The sequence below is a fragment of the Sceloporus occidentalis genome, unplaced genomic scaffold (assembly GCF_023333645.1).
Source record: "Sceloporus occidentalis isolate IW3139 unplaced genomic scaffold, rSceOcc1.0.p SCAF_4, whole genome shotgun sequence".
NCBI lineage: Eukaryota > Metazoa > Chordata > Lepidosauria > Squamata > Phrynosomatidae > Sceloporus > Sceloporus occidentalis.
The window spans coordinates 157,583,787-157,606,739 of NW_028316984.1; the positions used below are offsets into that span (position 1 = coordinate 157,583,787).

The 22,953-nt window shown below is 38.8% G+C and overlaps 1 protein-coding gene across 7 annotated transcripts in view; it reads left to right on the forward strand.

Moving 5' to 3' along the window:
• The window catches only part of AKAP6 (A-kinase anchoring protein 6), a 330,076-nt gene that overhangs the window by 224,846 nt on the left and 82,277 nt on the right, over positions 1-22,953 (forward strand). The window lies entirely within an intron of this gene.

The following is a 22,953-nucleotide window of genomic DNA, read 5'->3' on the forward strand; positions in this document are numbered from 1 at the left end:
TTCTTCCAGACGACATCTCTCTGGGTCCGATGTAGTTTGTTCTCCTTACTCAATGGAGCTGGTGCAGGGTCTTTCAGCTCCTAAATTCTTCTATTTTCTATGCTAATGGTAACTGATTTGGCTAAGTGGTGTAAGAAATGCCCTTTCCGGCTGTCTGGGCCTGCTTGCCACCAAAAGACAGCTCTCTGCTAGCTCTCAGAGAAACTGCTCCAACTAAAAACCTCTAGCTACAGCACAGCCTGCTGGGAAAGGGCAAACCAAACCTAGAAATGATGCAGGGGAAACCTACAGCTCCTCCCATAAACTAATACAAAGAACTTTTCTACACTAAAATAATCTATGGCCTGAACCAACACAAAGGAAAATGCAGGGGGAAATTTAAACAGTCCTGGCAGGACATCACAGTCCCTGATGGATAGGGGAGGCTTGTCTTGCTCTGCCCCCCCACCTGCCCTGAATTGACCCTTGCTCCTGCTCACCATCTATCTATATATCTATATATCTATATCTTGCCAAGAACATAAGCACAGACAGCCAAAAATAATTAAAAAGAAAAAACAAAACAAAACATACACACATTTTGTCAAAATTAATTTTAAAAAATAAAAAAGGGAGGAAAGTGCCTGATGGGAGCTCCGTTCATGCCCTGCCTTTGGCCTGAACTGAACTGACCCTTTTCCTCCTGCTTACATTTTGCCCTTGCCTTCCACTGAGGCTGAGAGAGAGTGACCTGTCAGTTCCAACTGACCCATGGAATCAATTGGGAATAAAAGGGAAATGCAGCGCAGGCATTCTGACTGGAGCATCCTCTAATAATAATAATAATAATAATAATAATAATAATAATAATAATCCATGAGCAAGATGAAATTAAAGTAGCACAAGCAAGCACCCAAAAATCATGCGCATAAATTGTCAAAAGAGGCTGCTTCTGTTGCATCCATTTCCCTACATCCCCCAGCTTGGCCCCGCAGCCCTATTTCCCTGGGCAATCCTCCTCCTCCTCCTCCTCCTCCTCCTCCTCCTCCTCCTTCCTTCCGACCCTCCCCTCCCTCTGAGCTGCCCTGGCTCCTTCATCCTCCTCCTCCTGCTCCATTATAGGATGCCCTCCATGGCTCCCTTCTTCCCACGGCCCCTTCCTCCTCCTCCTCCTCCTCCTCCTCCTCCTCCTCCATCACTTTCTCCATCTCCCCCCCCCCCCCGCCAGCCCTTTGCAGCCCTTTGCAGCCCTCGTCACCCTGATTTCCCCCTTTGCCTCCTGTCACCCTTTGCATCCAGATTCCCCTTTTTCCTTCGGCTCTTTCCTTCTCCCCCTCCCCTCCGATGAGGGGAGGGAATGCTCTGCCCTCTACCCACCCTCTGCCCTTAATCCCTCCCTAAATTTGCCCCGATCATGATCGAGGGCAAGTTCATATTTCGCAGAACCCGGATCTTTTCAGAAAAGATGGATTTTAGCCCGATTTTGGATACACTGGGATAGGGGGCATTTCCTTGTGCAAGCCTCGACATGGATTGTGACAGAATCAGGCCCAATATGAACTTCACATGGAAGAATCGATTTCAGAACCAGTGTAAATGGTAATGTGAATGGCCCCTAAGATCAGCCTTTAAATAGGTTTGGTTATGCTCCCGGGAATATATGATACATGTGTTAATAAATGCTCACACATTACTTTTTGATGTGGCAAATTCATCTAAAGTTTATTTTATTTTGTCAGCTTCACATGGTGCATACCTCTTGCCAAGGCATCCCCATGTGATGCCCAGGTGTCACAATTGGAAGAGGATTCATTTGGAAAACTGACTGGTAATGTGGTAGATACTGATTGCCACCACACGAGGGCTCATTTGAGTGCAGAATTTGAGTTTTAGTGTATCTATTATGTGTCAAAATTTACATATTATGTTTCCAATCTAACCCCTCAGAGCTTTCAGTAACTAATAAATTAGTGATCCTGATGCAGAATCGTAGGATGGGTATCTTAAGGATAGGCTTCACTGTTCTCACACTCTTTAATTTATCACGCAGCACTACAACAACAAGTCCATTGCATTTTCTCTTTTCTTGTAGTAGGTTTCTTAAATCTACAGTATCTTCCTCCCAGTTATTGAATTGATATGTAATTGCACCACTGAGCCAGCTCAGCAAACCTTCTCTGCCAGGTTACCTGCTGTGTTACCACTATTTCCTCCAGTAATCTTTGCCTCTAAGGAGACTATAAATGGGAAAGAGCTATAATAAAACAAGCACATTGCAAAGGAAAAGCATACATTAAAAGCATAATAACTGTATAGACATATCAGAACTAGGTATGAGAAACTTCTTTGTATATTAACAGTTGTATATATTCTCAGTGATGTCTTTCTCATGTTCTATGCCAAGTAAAGCCAATCTTTCTGGCTTCAGTATTATACTGACAGATGATGACAGCCTGCCTTTTTAATACTGACATATAACTCAGTTGTAGTTTCTGTTCACTGTTGAGTCTGTCTTTAATTTAATCTTGAATCTAAAAAGAATTCACCTTCTTCTGCCTCCAGAGGGCATTAGAATACAATTTTATTTAAACAAACAAACCAGCAATTATTTTATTTTTGAAACTTTAGTTTATGCCACATCAGGCTGAAGGTTAACATAGTATAAAAAATGTATTTCACAGGGTTGTTATTATTCTGCCTGCTATCTTTTGTTATTTATTCTGCATCTAACATACTGGCATATCAAATTCCAACGTAATTTTGAATGTCCCTTCTTACTGGGCTACCTGGTCCATACTGCTATCGTTTCCTCTGTCTTAGGCTAGGAAACTACATGAAACTGTTGCTTGAGACAATTGCCCAGCCCAATATTGAAACCAACATTTCAAAATAAGTGCATGTTTGTTGATATAAATAAAATACCTGCAAGCAACTTTGTTTTCCAGACAGAGGTGGTAGTGATCAGCATTTGTAGGAATTGAGAGGCAAGAAGATCGAGGAGCAAGAATGCCATCACTCCGTTCTCTGGTGTACTACAGACAGCCATTAATACTATAAGACTAGTATGACAGAACTTGGCTGTGATCTTAATTTTTCATGTCTGTGTTCAGCCTTAGGCTGAGGATGGAAAGTATATTAAAAAAAAGTCACAAAATTGTTGAAATTGTTTTTTTCTGGAATGACAGGAAACCAAGAAGAGGAGAATCCTGGGCAGACATTACTCTTTACAGTTTAAGACTTACCTTTTGCAGGATTCATATGGCGTGTGTGTGTGTTTCCACAGAAAACAGCATTTTCTGTACAGAAACGCCATGTGCACATTTTGTGCAGAATAAGTGACCAAGCACAACCTTGTCTGCACAGAAAACAGCATTCCCCCCCCCCCTGTGGGACATAATCTTTCTGCACACACAAAAAATGTATTTTCTGTACAGAAACTGCTGTTTCTTGGACAGAAAATACTGGTTGTTGTGCAAAAAACAAACAAACCGACAAACAAACATAAAACCCATGTGTGACTTCTGCAAAGAATAAATCCTGAACTATGATGAGTCTTTGAGAAACCATACAGTTTTCAAACACTGGTTCTCAGGAGGAAGAAAATTGCTAAAATTACACTTTGCTTCCTTTGAGGGGGAAAAATGGCAAAGAATTACATTCCTACCTCAAACTCATCATCTGTTGCCTAAGTTATCTTTTTGTCATTATAATATATTTTAAGAAGAATACCTAAATCTTTTGTCTGGTTCAATGTAATGCATAGATAAATGTAAAAGTGACATCATATTCTTACAGTGTAATATCTGTTCCTGAACATGCAACCATTCTCTAAAGATCCTGTGATAAAAGAGCATATATAGGATTTATAGGATCTGGCCCAAGTGTCTAAACTCCTCTGATTAATCCTTTAATAGAAACCTCTGTATTGATGCAAGATTTCTGCCTGGAGTGTTCAAAAATTAAGCAAATCAGGGTTTATTGGAGCTGTGGAGATTAGAAATGAATGTGCTACACAGAGAAAGTTAATGATAATTCCTTACATTTCCCCCACAAGATTAATTGTGCACTAGATTAAAACCCCATTAAATTGAATAAGATATGATTGTTAAAATTGTTAGCATGGAGGGAGTAAAATTAACCAAACATTTCTTTACAAATATAAAAATGTTGGCATCTCCTTTGACATTTGGAGGGTTGATTATACAAGCATTTAAGGTGCTTGAAATACATATTGCATAAAATGTGCCCTGATTAAATCTTCAACAAGGATGTGTGCCATGGTGGGTGCAAGAAATACCGGTACTGTCATAATGATTTATACGGAAACATGTTGATTTAGCAACAGGAAAACTGTCCAATAGAAGATTAGATGTTTACTTGAGTAAATTGCATTAAAATATTTATCTAACATATGAATGCTTCTTAAGGAAAGTTGGATAAAAACAGACAAAAACCTAAGATCTCTGCAGATCAAGCCCATTTAGTGTAGTAGCCAAACATGAATGGAACACTTCCTTCCAAACATGTTCCCAGTTATGTATCCCAGGAACTGGTATTGAGAGACATATTGGGTACAGTATTAAGGATAATATACAGTTCTCACGTGAGTTTTGTGAACTGAGTGGTGCAACTGTTTTGGATTACACTGACATTAAATTATTAGAACTTTTACATGTATTAATGTCTGGGTTTTAAATTAATGTGGTATTGATTCTTGTTCTGTGGTGTTTTTATTTTGGTGCTATTGTGTTTTAAATGTTTGAGTAGTGGTTTGTGGGCTTTTTTGTATTGCTTTTCTAATCTTTATCAAAATTGTTTTTGAAAAGCTGTGATATTCTCCATGTTTTGAGCCTCCACAACTCTCCCTTAAAAGACTTCCTGGGTCCCTATAAATCTTCTTGCTCCAGGATCATGGCAGTTATAGTACAAAAAGTAACCTTTCAAGTTCTGCTCTATCTAGTTTACATCTGGCAAAAGGAATCAGCCCCATGTTTTTTATTTGCAAGGCTGCTGCAAGTTCAATCACTTAAACAAAGAATAGGTTTCAGTCAGGTGTAAATAATGGAGGGTAGATGGAGGACAGAGCTCAAGTGACTGCTGAGTGGTGAAAGAATTTGAAGGTTCTGGTGAAGTGCTGGATTAAGGAGACAACATGTGAAAGGGATCTAGGAGTCCAAGTAGACCACAAGTTGAACATGAGTCAACAGTGTGATGCGGCAGCTAACAAGGCCAATGTGATTTTAGGCTGCATCAATAGAAGTATAGTGTCTAGATCAAGGGAAGTAATAGTGCCACTATATTCTGCTCTGCTCTGGCCCCACCTGGAATATTGCATCCAGTTCTGGGCACGACAATTCAAAAAGGATGTTGAAAAACTGGAGTGTGTCCAAAGGAGGGTGACTAAAATGGTGAAGGGTCTGGAAACCATGCCCTATGAGGAATGACTTAGGGAGCTGGGTATGTTTAGCCTGGAGAAAAGAAGGTTAGGAGGTGATATGATAGCCCTGTTTAAATATTTGAAGGGATGTCATATTGAGGAGGGAGCAAGCTTGTTTTCTGCTGCTCCAGAGACTAGGATCCGGAGCAATGGATGCAAGCTGCAGGAAAAGAGATTCCACCTGAACATTAGGAGGAACTTCCTGACAGTAAGGGCTGTTCGACAGTGGAACACACTCCCTCAGAGTGTAGTGGAGTCTCCCTCCTTGGAGGTCTTCAAATGGAGGCTGGATGGCCATCTGTCGGGGATGCTTTGATCTGGATTTCCTGCATGGCAGGGGGTTGGACTGGATGGCCCCTGTGGTCTTTTCCAACTCTATGATTCTATGGTTCTATGATCAGTTATTAGTCTTACTTCCAAACATGCAATTCACTTTCTCCTCTGGGTGTGCTGCTGCTCCATGTGCTTTTTCTCCCTGGTTCTGTGCAGTGCTGTGGCCTGGAGTGGATCAAACAAACCATGGTAAAAGTTTCCCTCATTTGCATCCCTTCTAGACAGCCCTGTCGTACTCTTTGCTGACAGGAAATCACTGTCTTTGTCACCTTTCTTCAGTGATCTCCTTTTGGCAGGGATGGTCCATGTGACCAGGATTAATCACAACAACAATTCTGGCTCGGAATTCAATGACATGTTTTGCTCTGCACTCCAATAACAGTGTAGGCTGGAGTCAGTAGGAAATGACTACATTAATTTTGGAGTGAAAAGATAATTAACACTTAAAGACTAGCGTTGTAAGCTATGAAGCTATAATTCAAATTAATGAAAATGTGCATGTGGAGAGGAATAGTTCTCTGTTTAATGTTACTTTTTTGTTTTTAAAGGAGAACCTAAGAAAGGCGGGAGAGAAAGCAAAATATATTTGAAGGGAGGGGGACATAAGCTATAATACTTCAGTGTTCGAAACTGCAGACTGAAGTGTGTGTAAAGTGCTTACTTAGATGATATGAATAGGATACTGGCAAACAAAAGCAGCAGTGTGCTCCTAGAATGCTGTGCTTAAAGGAGTTTCCTTGGCAACAGAAATGCAGTTCCAAAAGTAGACAGAACTTTCCCCAGAAAACATGCTATTAATAACAACCTTCCGGAACAACCTGGAACAATTTGACTACTTGGCAGTGATAATGCCAAGTGTTCTGCAAATTAATGTAACAAAACAGTTATATGTTTCTCTTGCCCATAATTCTTCTGAACGTGAAGTTTGGGTTCTGTTCTGTTTGGGGATATGAATGCAAGAAGCCACTCCAAATGTTGGCAAAGTGAAGAAAAGTTGAAATGCAGGGGCTCAGCTAATGTCCTCTCTATATCATTTGTTCTACAATTTGATTATTTTGTTATAAATGGGAGCAAAGGGTCAACATGAACTATATCTCTGTTGGTACCAATGCACAAGTAGTCCTAATTTTATCATTTTGTGGCTGGATAAAATATGTTAAAATTCAGAAACTATGAAGCTGAAGAATCTAGTGTATATCCATAATATTGTACTCTGAAGTCTTGCTTCATTTCCTTAGTTGTGTAAATGGGCATGTATGTGCACACAGGTGTATGTGTGTTAAATAGCAGAGCAAATCCAATTGTCAATCCATTGGGGAAAAGATGGGGTATAAGTAATACAATAATGCAACTAATAATAATAATAATAATGATACAGAGTAAACCCATTGAATCAACAGAAACTTGGTAAATCAGCATTTATATATATCCCAACAGATCTGCTTTCATTGGGACCGATGAATGAATTTAGCTCAGGATCTGTATGTGCAGCAGAAACTATAAACATTTAGCCATATCCTTGCGACAACAGTTCTTCTTGCTACTGGTCTAATTTTTGAGAGTGATAATTGAATTTAGCCCAGTGTCTGTGTGTGCAGTAGGTACTAGATACATTCAGACACAGAACTTTATCACAAACATTCCTGAAAATCACCCCCTCTGGGACACATCCGGAACATGATGGGAATGTCTAGCGGCATCGTCAGCGTTCTCCCTGTGTGGTAAGATACGTTCTATGCCGCCTCCTGTCCCCATCGTGTTCCCTTTTAGAACGCAATAGCCCCATCCCAGGGCCTGTGTGATAAAGTTCATAACCTTGCTGCTATAATTTTACTGGCTACTGGTAATTTTCCAGAGAAAAGTACTGGTATGTACTATTAATCTATACAGTTTAGATCCATGCTTTCTGGCTAACATATGAACCTGTCCAGGCCCTGAGATCATCAAGAGAGACCCTTCTTTCAGTCCCACCACTTTCATGGGTACACCTAGCAGGGACACGAGATAGGATCTTCTTGGTGGCTGCCCCAGGCTCTGAAAATCCCATCATAGCTAGGCTAGAATTGCCCCTCTCTCAGAGTCCTTCCATAGGCAAATACTCTTTTTTATTCCGATAGGCTTTTGAGAACAAACGTTTTCTAAGAAGGGCCTTTTAATAGAGTGTTGCTGCTGCTATGCACCTTCAAGTTGTTTTTGACTTATGGTGGCCCTAAAGTGAACCCCTTCATGGGATTTTCTTGGCAAGATTTATTCAGAGGAGGTTTGTCATTGCCTTCCTCTAAGGCTGAAAGTGTTTGACTTGCTCAGGGTCACCAGGTAGCTTTCTGTGGTCTCCCAGAGTCCTAGTCCAACATTCATATGAGAACACCACAGTGGCTTGTGACAGGGTGCTGTACATTTTTAATTCTACTGCTTTTGTTATTTTAATTATGTAGTGGGCCTTTGGTCCCCATTGGATTTTGTTTCCAGAACCCTGCCTCCTGTGACAACCAAAATCTGTCGATGCCCAAGTCCCATTATATACAATAGAGTAGTAAAATGGTGTCCCTTATATAAAATGGCAAAATCAAGGTTTGCCTATTGGATTTTCAAGCCATGTATGGTTAAATTGGTGGATGCAGAATCCATGGATATGGTGGGACCGGTGTAAGTTTAAAGTGATTTTAAAGTTATTGATTGTTTAATTCTATTTAAATGTTGGCCCATGTGTTTTAACTATAATATATTTAATTAATTGTAAAGCAACTCAATTTCTAATTATGACGGAAAGGTGGGATATAAATAGAATCAATAACAATAATAACAAAAATAATGCCACCACAAAAGGAGCCATTCGTTTTACTCTTTGCATTAAGAGTTTGTCACTCTCTGCCCTTATAATTATTAACATTAACAAAATTAAAGTAATCAGATGGCCTCTGTTTGCTCTCAGCAACTTTGAGAATCTAGCTTGCAGCAGAAAATATGCTATCCATGCAGACTTTCCAAAATATGTCATAATTTCTGTCTGCCAAGAGAATAAACCAATTTCAGATTTGCCTTGCCAACTAGAATCATTAGAATTCTGTTAAAGGCCATAAGTTTACTAGACAGGAAAGGTAGACTACTCTACTGCCTTGACCTTTCTTGAATCCTTAGATCTAAAGGTTAAAAGTAATCAATATCTCATTGTGCATCCTGGTAATAAGTAATAACCATCATGTTAAAATCTAAATGATTGCAGATCACACTTAAGCATGTTGACCCATTTGGGAGCCTTTTTAATTGCAATCAGGATAGTCATTACGGTTTGCTAATAAACTTTTAGCCTAAATGGCAAAAATTGCAGCCTTCAGCTTTTTAAAAAAATATGACTTCAGTCTCTAATGCTGATTGAAAGGGGTGTGTTGCAAGCTAAAAAGCACATTTCTCTGATACAGACCTAGATATCCTTCATGTCTCTTTCAAATAATGGTACAAAACATTTTAAGCAATTTTATTGAAGTTATTGTTAACCTATGCTTCTTTTTCTTTGGCCACATTAGACACTTTGCATTCCTGACACACACTTATTTTAAAAAGTATTACATTCCTCATACATTCTGGCAGTGGCTTTCCAAAGGTGGTGCCTAGGGAGGGGAGTGCAGGAGATGTAAACCAGCTTGAGAATGTCATAGCTCCATCCAGTGCAATCTATTAAAAAGAACAGATACAAATCCTTGAGACAAGCAAACTATCAGGATGCTGGCCCATATAGATCTGTGATCTAGTTCATTTTGGTTTGACCTATATTTTAAAGCAGAGGTAGCAATTTATAGGATGACCAGCACCATCGTGGTGTAGTGATTTCAGTGCTGGAGCATATCTTCTACTCAGCCATGAAAAGCCACAGGGTGACCTTGGGCAAGTCACACACTCTCAGCCCTCAAAAATCCTGTGATAGGTTTGCATTAAGGTCACCATAAGTCAGAAACAATTTGAGGGCACACAACTATAACACTGCAAACATGATCCTCGGCTATTCCTCTTGTGGCCTTTAAACTGTAAGCTTTTCTTTGTGGCCCATCTGATAAGCTAGGCATGTATCCACACTGTAAAAATAAAGCAGTTTGACACTACTTTAACTGGCATGACTTTGTTCTATAGATTTCTGGGATTTGTAGTATGTTGAAGCACCAGAACTCTCTGGCACACCAAACTGAATGCCTCACCAAATAACAAATCCCAGGATTCCATAGAATGGAGTCATGACAGTTAAAGTGGTGTCAAACTGCTTTATCTTTCTTCTGCACATACATCTCCAGAGGTGGAGTAAAATTCATTGCTGTTACTGTGTCCAGACAAATTAACACTGCTGTTAGCATTTCCACGCCACTGACATTACTGGATTATGAGGGAGATGAAGATTTCACCAAATCTCTAGTGATCCCACTGCTGAAACTGCTATTTCACTCTTGCAATAGAGGCTCAAAACCATCAGTTTCAGTGGGAATCACTGGAATTACGCAGCCCAATTTTAAAGAGCACTTGTGTTGGCATAGAAGAGGGAATATGCTTTTATCTATGAGCTGCTTAAGATGGCTAGCAAAGAAGAAGAGGGGTTAACTGCTGAAAATCTCCAAAATACCTTCATGAGTAATGGGATGAATTTGTTTGACCCTCTCCACAACATGTCATTTTCAACAGTGAAGAAGAAAAACCACTGTAAAGTAATTCATCACATCTGTTTTCAAAGATATTTCATTTTCACAGAAAAACAAACTAGAAATTGTGATAACTTTTATTGAACCAGGCCATTTTGGTGATAGTGAAGGAGAGATGCACTCTAACTCATTGTCCAAGACAAGGGAGTGATCTTTAACCCTAAACATGTGTAAAGTACCTGCAGATACCTAATACAAAACAGAGCTCTTAATCCTGCCATGTAAATACTGAGAAATGCACCAGCAGAGACACCAACTCCCTGACCAATATATGATGAACATATGATCAGGAAAGAAAAGATTCAAAGCATGAAAGCATAGGCATAAAGCACACATTACAAATTTTTCATCATGCTGTGCCTTTTTAAACATGAAATTCATTAACCGAAATGCTACATGTCATATTTTCAGACAAGCTTACATCAGAATTAATAAAAAATATGCTAAAACTAATAAACTAAAGAAATGAAAGGCATAAAAAATATAAAATAAATAAATAATAAAATGACTATAATTCTATGCAAAACTAATGTGTATTCTGAATTGATTTAAATAATCTCTCCGAACTCATTGGCTTATTATAAGGCAATGGAAACAGCCAGTTTCAAGTTTAATAAAAAAGAAAAATTGATTTAAAAATGATAAACAAAACCTTAAAAGCTTTGCATGCATTCTGTTTGAATGTTTGTTTGTTTTGTATTCTGTCTTTCTCCCTGTATGGGACCTAAGGTGGTTTCAAAGTTAAATATACAGTATTTCATCTAGAAATCCTTGATACATGTTTTATTTATAATTAAACTTGCATCTGATATCAGAGATTTAATTATGAAAACAAACTAATCATATTAAGATAATGAGGTCTATGATCTTTTCTAGGATATACACCTCCTTGCTATCATCCATATAAACAGGTCTACATAACACTGAATAGGACTATTGTGGAAATGATGCAAGGAGTATCATAATAGGAAAGTCAGTGGTGCTGATCCAGTTGTGAATAATTTAGTGAAACTACCAGCATCCCAGAGATGTGCTTCTCAGTGGGCATCAAAAGACCCATCCAACTGGTCTAATAAATCCTAGAGAACATCACAATGAACATGTGGGTTCATAAGCAAATGTACATCTGCATCACATGCAGCAGCCTACTTCTTTACAACAGACAATTATTACTAGTTTGGGTCACACACACAGCCTTCTAATGTCCCACAACTTAATAAAACAATGCAGAATGTATAGTTGGGAAAATGGCATGGGTCCAGATGCCAATGGACAAGTATTCAAGGTCTGCATTGGTTTTTTTAAAAAAATGTTAAAAATGCATGAAAATTAGTTCATTGATTTTCTTTAGTAAATACTTTTAAATTCATGAATATTCTTCTCAATCATTAATAACAGATAAAAACCCCATTCATATTAATCAATTATTGTTCAATATATGTTTAAATATAACTGAATATTCAATGTACTGAAACTAACTTTAATTAACCTGTTATTGATAATTGATACTGAATTAAAAGGAGCTAAATTGTCTATAATGTTGGCCATCCCATTGACTACAATGCATTTAAGTTCTTTCCCCAGAGAGACTAGTGCATGTAGTGGATTGCCATACTATAGCAAATGTTAAATAATTTTTGGGAGTGGAAGCACAGGCAGATAAAAAATACGGTTTTGGGGCCATGTGGCCCATTGTCTGCTCTTTGCCCATCCCTTGTGTATAAGAATGGATTTGAGATTATTTTTTAGTGTTTCCATCTAATTGAAGCATCTGAATTGGCTAGCAGTTACTAGAGTGAGCAGCTGTAAAGGAGAAGAGTCTATCTCATCTTTAAAACCCAAAGAGAAGAGGAAATTTTTCAGACACATCTTGTCATACAAGAGTAAGAAAAGCTGTACGTGCTGACATTGCAAATGGATGAAGTATTCCCCCCCCCCCCCCAGTGCTGTTTAAGAAAACTAAGATAGATATCACTAAAATAAAGAGATTCCTCATTCATAGCTTTCCCCCCCTTGCTTTCTGCTGCTTGGAAAGTTCTTCCAAACCAAGAAATTCTAGAGCATTTGCAAAAAGCCATCAGTCTCACCTGTAATATCATTGCACAACCCAAGAAAATTTAATAGTAAATGTGTATTGTATCCTTTACACACCTCATCAGATTTCTTGTTTTAATTACAGAACAGCACCAGTTGTCTGTGAGTGTGTGCATGTGTGTGTGCATGTTTTAATAATAATAATAATAATAATAATAATAATAATAAGTAAAAATATTTATATCCCACCTCTCTACAAGATACAATTGGGGTGGCTTACAAAGATGAAAAAACATATAATCCAAAACCCTCAATCCCCTCTTAAAATACAATTAAATGATGTAAGAATTAAAACATACATAAAAATACATAAAAATAAAATAATTTTTAAAAAATTTATACAGCAAACTATAAACCGTGACCAAAGTGCAGTCAGAGTTCTTAGAGTTCTTCTGATGGCCAGAGAAACTATTCGGGAAAGGCCTGCCAGACGAGATCGTCTTTATAGCTTTTTAAAAGCTGTTTAATGAAGTAATATGATGGATCTCATCCGGCAGGCCATTCCACAATCTGGGTGCGACATCTGAGAAAGTCCTTTGGGAGGTCATGGACAGCCTTGTTTTATAAGGCTGTAGCAAATTCCTCCCTGAGGATCTAGGTGTGTGGGGAGGATTATATGGAAGGGGACGGTCCTGAATAGGTTGGACCCAAGCCATTTAGGGCTTTAAAGGTGATAACCAACACCTTGTTCTGGGCCCGGAAACTAATGGGCAGCCAGTTAAGTGATCTTAAGATCGGTGTTATATGGTCTCTTCTGGATGTACCAGAGACCAATCTGGCTGCCATGTTTTGAACTAATTGAAGTTTCCAGACCAAGCACGAGGGTAGCCCCATGTAGAATGCATTACAGAAATCAAGGCGTGAGGTTACCAGTGCATGTACTACGGTCTCAAGGTCCCTGATTTCCAGGAAAGGGCACAGCTGGTGTATCAGCCGAAGCTGATAACAGGCACTCCTGACCGTCGCATTCACCTGATTTGTCATGTGAAGCGACGGATCTAGGAGCACCCTAGACTGCGAACACAGTCCTTTGAGGGGGATGTGACCCCTTCCAGGACTGGAGGTTGTATCCTGATACCTGGGTTCAGAGCCGATACCATAAGTACCTCCATTTTGTCTGGATTCAGCTTCAATTTGTTTTTCCTCATCCAGTCCATTACTGCCTTGAGACAGTCATTGAGAGGAGTGACGCCATCTGAAGTCAAAGCTGATGACCAAGACATGGAGAAATATTCTAAAGACTGTAGTGTGAGAAATATTCTAAATGCATTCCAATTATTGTTATTATTATTTTTATTTTATTAAGTTTTATATAACATATAAAAACACAACATAGATTACAAACATAAACAACGAGAAAAAAGAAAGAAAAAATGACATATAGAACTTACAAGAACAGAAATCCTTAATTTTTTTTTTACATTTTTAATTCATGGGTATTGAGCAATATTTTCTTGTCTCTCATTCAAGTTTAATTTATTCATTTGACCACCAGGTGGCCTCCAACACTGCATTGTGCATTGTGGTTCTGCCCAAGTCCTAAAAGTTTCATAATACAACACTATTTATTAAAATGTCTGTTGCCTGCTGGAATGTCTTTGTGGGTGTGACATAATGGAATTTGCAATGTTCACTCCAGGCTCTATGGTCCTTTTCTTGAACCTGTTCTACTAATGAAAATTATCAGCCTATTGAGTGAAAAGCTGCAAAACTGCAAACAGCTGAATAATACCCTTAAAGATTACTGAATAGTTCAAATATTCTAGCCTTTTTCTTAAGTGCTTAATTGCTTTACCAAACGACAGCTAAATTCTGCCAGTGTCACTTTGTCCAGCTGATCATTTAAAATGCAAAGAACAAAATCAATATAATGGCAATTCTTCAAATGTCAGTATCTAATGCCAATCACCATTGGCCTGAAAAATTACATTTAATAGGGTCAGTGTATTACCAGTGTGGCCTATTAATGTATAAAGTACTCTAGATTCTCCTGAAATATTTATATCTTGCTCTCAATTTTTAAATGTATGCCATATTAATACTTTATACTATAACCCTTAGTGAAAAATCTGACAGTGCAATCCTATATATCTCCCTTCTCAGACTACCAGTAAGTACTATTGAGCTTAGTGGAATTTACTTCCATTGTGTAAGACTGAAGTGTGAGAATGTGTCCCTAATTATTTTGTAAAAAGTAAGTCACTTTGAAACCAATGAGACTTATTTCTAAGTAGACATCTGTAGGGTCACACTATATAACAGTTTAAGATTTAGAATATACTCCTCAGCACACATACTGAGAGAGTAAGGTGCGTTACAGACCGCCCTAAAGCGGACGGTCTGACGCCTCCGCCATTAGCTGCAGCGGGAAGCCCCAGCGGCCAGACCGCAAGGCTTCCGGCTGCAGCGAAAAAGGAGCGCCGAAATGGCGCTCCTTTTTGGCCCCCAGAAGTGGCGCCGCGAGGGGTGAGGCACGCCCTCGCGGCGTCACTTCCAGTGTGCCACGTCTGGACGCTGTGCATCCAAGACGTAAAAATGGCAGCGCCCATGTGGATGGGCGCTGCCATTTAGGACGTGCTCCGCGCGTGTTGGGAATGTCCCTTCCTCACCCTAGGACGCGCGGAGTGCGTCCTAAATGGCGGTCTGTAACCCACCTAAGAGTTGCTGTCATATTATTACTTGGAATAAAAATATTTATGCAAGTTCAGACAAGTTCACACTTAAGAGAATATATTGGGCAAGAATGGTGCCCCCCCACCCAATAAAGAATCAATAAATGTGAAGGTGGAGTCAACACTCCATTTATTTTACAAACATAATTCCTTGTGACATTTTTGAAATTGTGGGCATGATCCAGCTAAAACTAAACAATTTGATTTACCTTCTGACCTTGGGTTCTCCGACTCTGCTCTCAACTGGTTTAAATCTTACTTGTCAGATAGATCTTTTGCAGTGGTCACGGGTGGTCAAACTTCATCCTCTGTTCCCTCATCTGTTGGTCTTCCCCAGGGCTCTGTCTTGGGTCCCCTTTTGTTCTTTCTATACACATCGTCCCTAGGGAAACTCATCAGTTCTTTTGGTTTCTCCTATCATCTGTACGCTGATGACACTCAGCTTTATCTCTCCATCTCTGACCTTTCGCTGGGGCTTGAACAGCAAGTTTCTTCTTGTCTGACTGCTATCTCTCAGTGGATGCAGCTTCAATGCTTGAAATTCAACATGTCTAAGACAGAGGTTCTTGTCTTTCCACCTAAACCCACCCTTCAATATTCCTTTTCTGTTTCTGTTGACGACCGGTTCATCAAGCCCGCAGTCTTGGTTTCATTTTTTATTCTTCTCTGTCATTTACTCCCCAGATCCAGGCCACCGCCAAGGCCTGTAGATTCTTTCTCTACAACATTGCCAAGATCCATCCATTCCTCTCAGCCTCTGCTGCCAAGACTCTGGTCCGTGGCCTAGTGGTATCGTGACTAGATTATTGTAACCTTCTTCTGACAGGGCTTCCTCTCTCTCACCTCCATCCTTTAATCTCTGTCCAGCATTCAGCTCCACATATTATCACATCCACTTGCCGCTTTGACCATGTTTGTCCTCTTTTGTCCTCCCTTCTTTGGCTCCCCTTCCCCTTCTGCATCCAGTACAAGCTTTTGTTGTTGACTTTCAAAGCCCTCCAGGGACTGGCCCCTCCTTATTTATCTGAACTTCTTCCTCCTTACATTCCTACTCAAACCCTCCGTTCTGGTAGTCAAGGTCTCCTGTCCCAGCCTAGGATTGCCACTGCCCCCTCCTGGATTCGTCCTTTCTCACTTGCTGCTCTTCACTCCTGGGACCTTCTTCCCCTACGTTCGCACCTCATCTCTTCTCTAACCAGTTTCAAAACTGAGTTAAAGACTATAGAGAAGCATTCCCAGAGGTGAGCCCCTCTCTGCCCCAGGATGCCTCGTTTTAACTATCCATTAAGAAGCTGATCCCTCCCTCCCATCCATCTCCCTTGGTCCAGGCCTCGGAGGTAGAGAAGAACTTCTGGACTTGATCCCCTTCCCCACCACCATTCCCTTCCCCTTTTTTGACGTGTCTTTTTAGATTGTAAGCCTGAGGGCAGGAAACCATCTAATTAAAAAGATTGTATGTACAGCGCTGTGTAAATGTACAGAGCTATATAAATAAAGGTTAATAATAATAATAATAATAATAATAATAATAATAATAATAATTTGAAGCCCCATTGATTTCCTAGTACTTTGCATCTATATAGCCTACACAAATAGCCTACTGAAAGGGTGTTAACGGAAGCTTCCTTCCCAGACTTCCTAGCAGCTTTGGGGGAAGGATATTCATCAGGGCTGAGGAGAATGGAGTAAACCACCATTTGCTACATAGCACATTCTCAGTCCTAGTGTTTCACTCTATGCCTGTTGATAGATAAGGAGGAGGAGGAGGAATCTAGCTTGAATCAAACTAACACCAATTTTTTAAAGCAAAGGGGCAGATGTGCCTCTGATAAACTGGTATTTAAGTTGCTATAGAACAAAGGTCAGCTTTTGGATTCCACTTTTGTGGCTCTACCAAGAACCCAAGCTTCTCCTAAAAATATTTCACCTGAAACCCATGCAGAAACGCTCCCCAAACATGCATAAACAGAACAATCCTCCAGAGAAAGTACCCTAGAACCTCTTACCACCTCAAAACATTTATATTATCTTTGGAGTCCTTCTCAAAATGGTGAGAGGAAGTGATGCAGTGTCATTTCAAGTTGTCATTTCGGGAAGAACTCCAATGAAAACATGGGAGCATTGTCAAAGATATGGCCCATAGGGGAATTGGAGGTGCATTTGGAGAGGGGAAATGGGCAGCAAATCCTGCACAATTTCTCACCATAGTATAGAATAAAGACACACATCACAAAGTGTTGTATTAAAAAGTAATGACATACAGAAACTTGGACGCATATTATAGGTACTGAAATATCACCAAGCTTCATTATGCTACAGACTCAAGTAGAAATCTTCATTTAACTGAAATCTGCTTTCTCGGTTAGTTAGAGCAGAGCTACTGTTTGACCAGCCTGAAATCCACTGGTTTCAGGCTGGTCAACTTATTTCAGTACCCTGTTAGTTGGTCTTCCTCCTTGTATCCTTTTTGTCTTGTAAGTACTGCTCCCTGCTCATTGTTTGTGATGCTGCCATTCTTAATCTGTTCTGCCCCAGAGGCACTGAACTAAGGTCCATCACCTATTGATCTTGGAGCAGATGTAGGAGGAGCATTGTAAGATTCAGAATGGATTTGATGCTACTGTGGCATCAAATTCACCAGCTCCATCTGCCTTGCCTTGAATCTTTCCTGCCATTTCCTGTCATCAACTCCTAATCCTCTTCTTAGATCCACAAGATCTTTATCTTAGCTCCCTAACTCTATCTATATTCAGGATTTTATTATTCTTCCAGTTCTGAGCAGTAGCAGCTGATGATTTCCATGTCAGTGGAAGTGATGAATCTACTGCAGGTTTTCATCTGAACCTTAAAGAAGATATCCAGGGTGTCGAACCTATTTTGGAGATGGGGTCAATAGACCAAAATTAGATTAAAACTAGAAATAAATTCCCTACCCCACTGAACTAAAACATATCCATTGCCATTGTCTCTGATTCTAATCCATTCTCTTACATCTTTAGCGTATCTAAGAGCAGGCTCAGCCCACCTTTGTCTAATGGAATAAACCATTTTTGTCTAGAGAAATGGAATAAGACAGTTTGAGAGAGGGACTGATCAGTTTTTGAGTCTATCGTCTCTACTCAGCATAGAAAACAGTAATTCAACCATAAGAAATCCTGCTTGTTTCTTTAAAACACAATTGTTTTAAAAACTAAATACTTGGGAAAAAACCTCTCCTTAGATTAGAAAGTCATAAGATTTTCTGGGTAGCCTTTTGTCAAGGATAGGTTCTTTCAGGGTAGGCTCTGCTTTGTGCAATTTGTGAATGAAGTTCCTTTTTTCCACATGGTGATTCAGTGGTGCCACCTTTGCTTATTATTAATTTTATCATCAGCTCAGACCTCTTCTGCTTTCCCAGGCATGTTAAACCAGTCAATCTATTTTATTTTTAAAACTCTTACTTCTACTGTTTTATTATTATATTTTATGGGTTTTGTTACATATTTTCCACCATCCTAGAATCTTGAATGGTCAGTGTCTGTCTGTCTGTCTGTCTGTCTAATCTGTATTTTCAAATACAGAGGGGAAAAAAGGTGTATCTTTGAAGGGAGAGGGGATGTGGAGACAGGCAGAAATTAAAATACAGTCAATACAAGTCCTCAAAAGAAGAATCAGGAAATGAAAAATGAGAAAGATAAAACCATAAGAACAGCAGTAAAATCCTGTCAGCCAAAGTTCACTAAAATCACTAAGAAACAAAGATGTAAAAAAGAACAGTTTCATTCACACTTTGGCAGAAAACCATTAGAGATGGGTGGAACTCTCTGGAAAAGTATTTGCTTTCAGGTGCTGTTATTGAAAAGGCCCCCTTTTCTGGTTCTAGTCAGTTGGGATTTTGGCACACAAAAAAAAGATTCTCTGTTGATGCCATGGTTAATAGATATGAAAATATTCTGTCCTCTTGCAATGATAGTGTAGCAGATTGTATCACCAGTCCCACATAGGCATGCCATGATTGGTTGTACAGCTATGGCACTAAAATTTCAATAATCTGTTTTGTCCACTGGTACAAAGTCTTGGTGCAGCAACTCTTGACATGTGGAGCAGTGGGAAAATCAGGCTTTCAGTACTAAACTGTGTAATCATTTCTAAACATTAAGATCTGCATCATATCATATCCCACTTGAGTTTAAATCATTTTCTGCTTTGGAAAAACAGATATCAACATTTTTAATTTAGTGGTAAAAAGCCACTAATGCAATACGTATGGATACATTTTGCTTCTCATAGGTTTCATGTTTCTGTAAATGTGAATGAAGTTGAAAGCCAAACATCTGGATTATGTTTTAAAGTCTTGGTCTATGGTTATCCAAGGGATTCCATTTGTTTTGACACTTTGTGCTTCAGTACTTACAACAAGATCCTAAATGTAAGAAAAGTTGAGTTGTTTTTTTTTTAAAAAAACCTCAAATCATTCTAGTATTTTACACAGCTACTCATGCACAATCCATAATTCACTCCATAGTATCCTATTAGAATATGCAATTTGGCCATGGTGCTACAAAAGGCTATAATAAATTGTAAATAAAGTGACTTCAGTTGTTTGTTGTTGTGTGCCTTCAAGTCATTTCCCACTTATGGTGACCCTAAGACAAGTGACTTACATTTCTGAATAGTCCTACAGCTGACATAATAGTATTTGAAGAACGACTAGATGTTTACTGCTCAGTTGAGTCAGGGTTGTGGATCAGGTTGTACATATTATTGATTTCTCGATGAAAAATATTCTTTTCTTTTCTGTGCACATCAACTATGTTAAGAAATACATACATTTACATAAGCCATGCAAATTTATGCAGGCAATTTGAATAAGATATAGGGAATTTTTTTGTATGTGCTTGAAACTTGCAAAATCAGCCAATGTAATGGTAGAAAAATAGAGGTAATATTGTTTGGTAGTGATATTTCCAGTGAATTAATACAAAATGCAAAGATTTGTGGAATCTTAACAGTTCGATCTTCAAAGAGTATTTTCCTATGTGAAGCTTAAATTGCTTCATGTCTTTCCCATGGCTTTCTGCCCCTCCTGTCCGGTTTATGTGAAAATGTGATCATCAGTAAAAAAAAAAAAAAAAAAGAGAGAGAGAGAGAGAAGAATACAGAGGATAGATTTGCCTGTGAATAAGCAATCTGCCCAATGTGTGTTTTATCTTCCCATTGCAAAATAATATAAATAAATAAGGCCAGCCTTCAACTCTCATGTGAACTTGCCTGAAGTTTTGTGCCAGCTGCAGTGGCACAATCCATGGTTTGTATCATTGCAACTAAAGTGTGACAGTGTCACTGACATACATCTCTGTTGATAAAAGTTTTGGTAAACTGACTTTATGATATTTATTGTAGTGGACCAACACAGCTAGCTGTGTTGTCCCTGGGCAGGTTTGCTTCAAATTACTCCCACAGTATGACTGTGGGGATAACAGCTCAGAGGAAATCATCTTTGATCCACCATATCCATGGTTACAGGTGCTGCTTCCTGGCAGCAATTCACATGGAGGCACATTCATTCTGCCACCAAACTTGTATATGTCACTGCCAAGTAGTTGTGCATTTAACAGTGTACACAATGGGTAAGCCATTACTTCCTCCACAGCAGTACATCCACAGGCTTACTCAGTATTTAGTTATTCCAAGGGTCTGAAATAACCCATTGATCATAACCTAAGGATCAAACTTTGGTATTTTGGCTTTTATAAACATTTTTTGGGACTCAGTAACCAACACGTTACAGTGGAATCCTGAAGCTAATGGCATTGCTTTTCAAAAATAATGTAGCAGTCAATTGCAGTTTCCATCTGTCTAGTGAATAAGTCAATGTTTGCCTCTGTACCTAGGATAGATTTGTTTCTACTTTATTGAACAAAGAGAACAATGCAGGCTAGAAATATATCAAAACTATATCAAGGCAATACATCTTGATATAGAGTGAAGTTGCCTTATTTGCTTAAAGTGGATAACCTCCAGAATAAAGTAACAGTGTAGATTAGTAAAAAGATATTTCATTAACATATATATTTCTAGTAATAGTACTGGATTTTATTTTATTTTTAAAAAGGTGTTGCTGAATAACCACCATCAGCCAGTAGATCTGTGGGACTTGCTTGGCATAAAAGTCACAACAAACTTTGTAATGCAATGATGTAATCTTGGCTTTGTGTCATTTCTGTGCAATCTTGAAGAAGAAGAAGAAGAAGAAGAAGAAGAAGAAGAAGAAGAAGAAGAAGAAGAAGAAGAACAATTTTCTTGAATAGACAGGCTGACAACAATATTGTTCGGTGTTGGTTTTTTATCTGGATTCCTTCCAAATTGCTCACATGCCTTCACGGTACATATCATCCCTGCTTAAGTTTTTGCTCTGAATTCCTTACCTCATATTTTATTTTGCTTTTTAACGTCTCAGTTATGTTTGTGAAACTAACCAGTCTAGCCACAAAATTAGGATGTATCTTGCAGAGTGCATTCATTTTACTTTTTGCATATTTTTCCTGAGGTCATGTCAAGGTTAGTTTGAATTCCATCCTACATTAAGACTTCTTTCACAGCTATTTAGCTCTGCAGCCTACTCCCCGCTGGGGTCTGCCCCTTGGGCACGTCAAAGCTTCAGACCTGACAAATCACACACAGATGAAGCTGTACAGTTTTTTAAACAGTTTCATCAGTAACATTTTCCTATACGATATACTTTTTCATATACAGGAGTATATTCTCTTGATTGCAGTATTGTGGAAATTGATTTCTGTATATGAAGCACTGTTTCATACTGACACCACTAAAGATGAGGCTCTGAGCAGGGCTAATGGAATAAAAATGCATTTACTTGGAGCAATTGTTATTGAAAAATGGGGTTACTTGTGAGTAAATACCCCTCTAGATTGTGTCCTGCTATAGTGTGATATCCAGATTCTAAAAGAGAGCTGATGAAAGACTATGAACTTGGATGCCCCTAGTTTAAGTTTCTACAACAAACACTGGTTGGCCGTCATAGACAAAATATTATCTCACAGTTTCAGCTGTAAGATAGCTTTCTCTCTTCCCCCAAGATGGAGGAAATAGCACAGGCCTATCTTGCAGGGCTGTTATAAGAAATGCTGAGACAGCACTCACCAATCACTATAAAACTGCTTAGGATTAAAAGTAATGCACTTTTAAAAAAAATCAGTGGCAGATTATAACTGATACCCACCCTGAGAACTTGGTTAAAGGGCGAGATATAAATATTTAAAATAAATCAACAAGTAAACAAGTAATTCTTAATATTATTACAGAACTCTGAGTTCAGGAAAAAAACAGAATTTAACAATGATAGGAAACATGGGGTCTTCAGAAACAATTTCTGTTGCCTCCTTTGGGCTGTTTCAGTGAGTAATGCATTATGTGTGTTACGAAATTCACAGGCTTCTTGTGAATTTGTGAAGGAGGTGGTATTGCTTTGTATTTGTGTGTTTCATTCGCCACGTTATCAAACATCTGAAATTAATAGAAAATCAGCTTGAAATTGTGAAGGAGGTGATGTAAATGAAATGTAACTGTCTGAAGATATGTGGTTAAGAAAATCCTTTAAAATAGACTGCATTATATGATATGCATTTGGAAATGCTGTATGAATCTTATGATAATTGCATATCTAATAGTATAACAGCATTTCCTGTTTGAATAGGTGAGGCTACAATTCTTGGCTTCTAATGAGTATATTAGCGGACAACAATATACCCTTAAC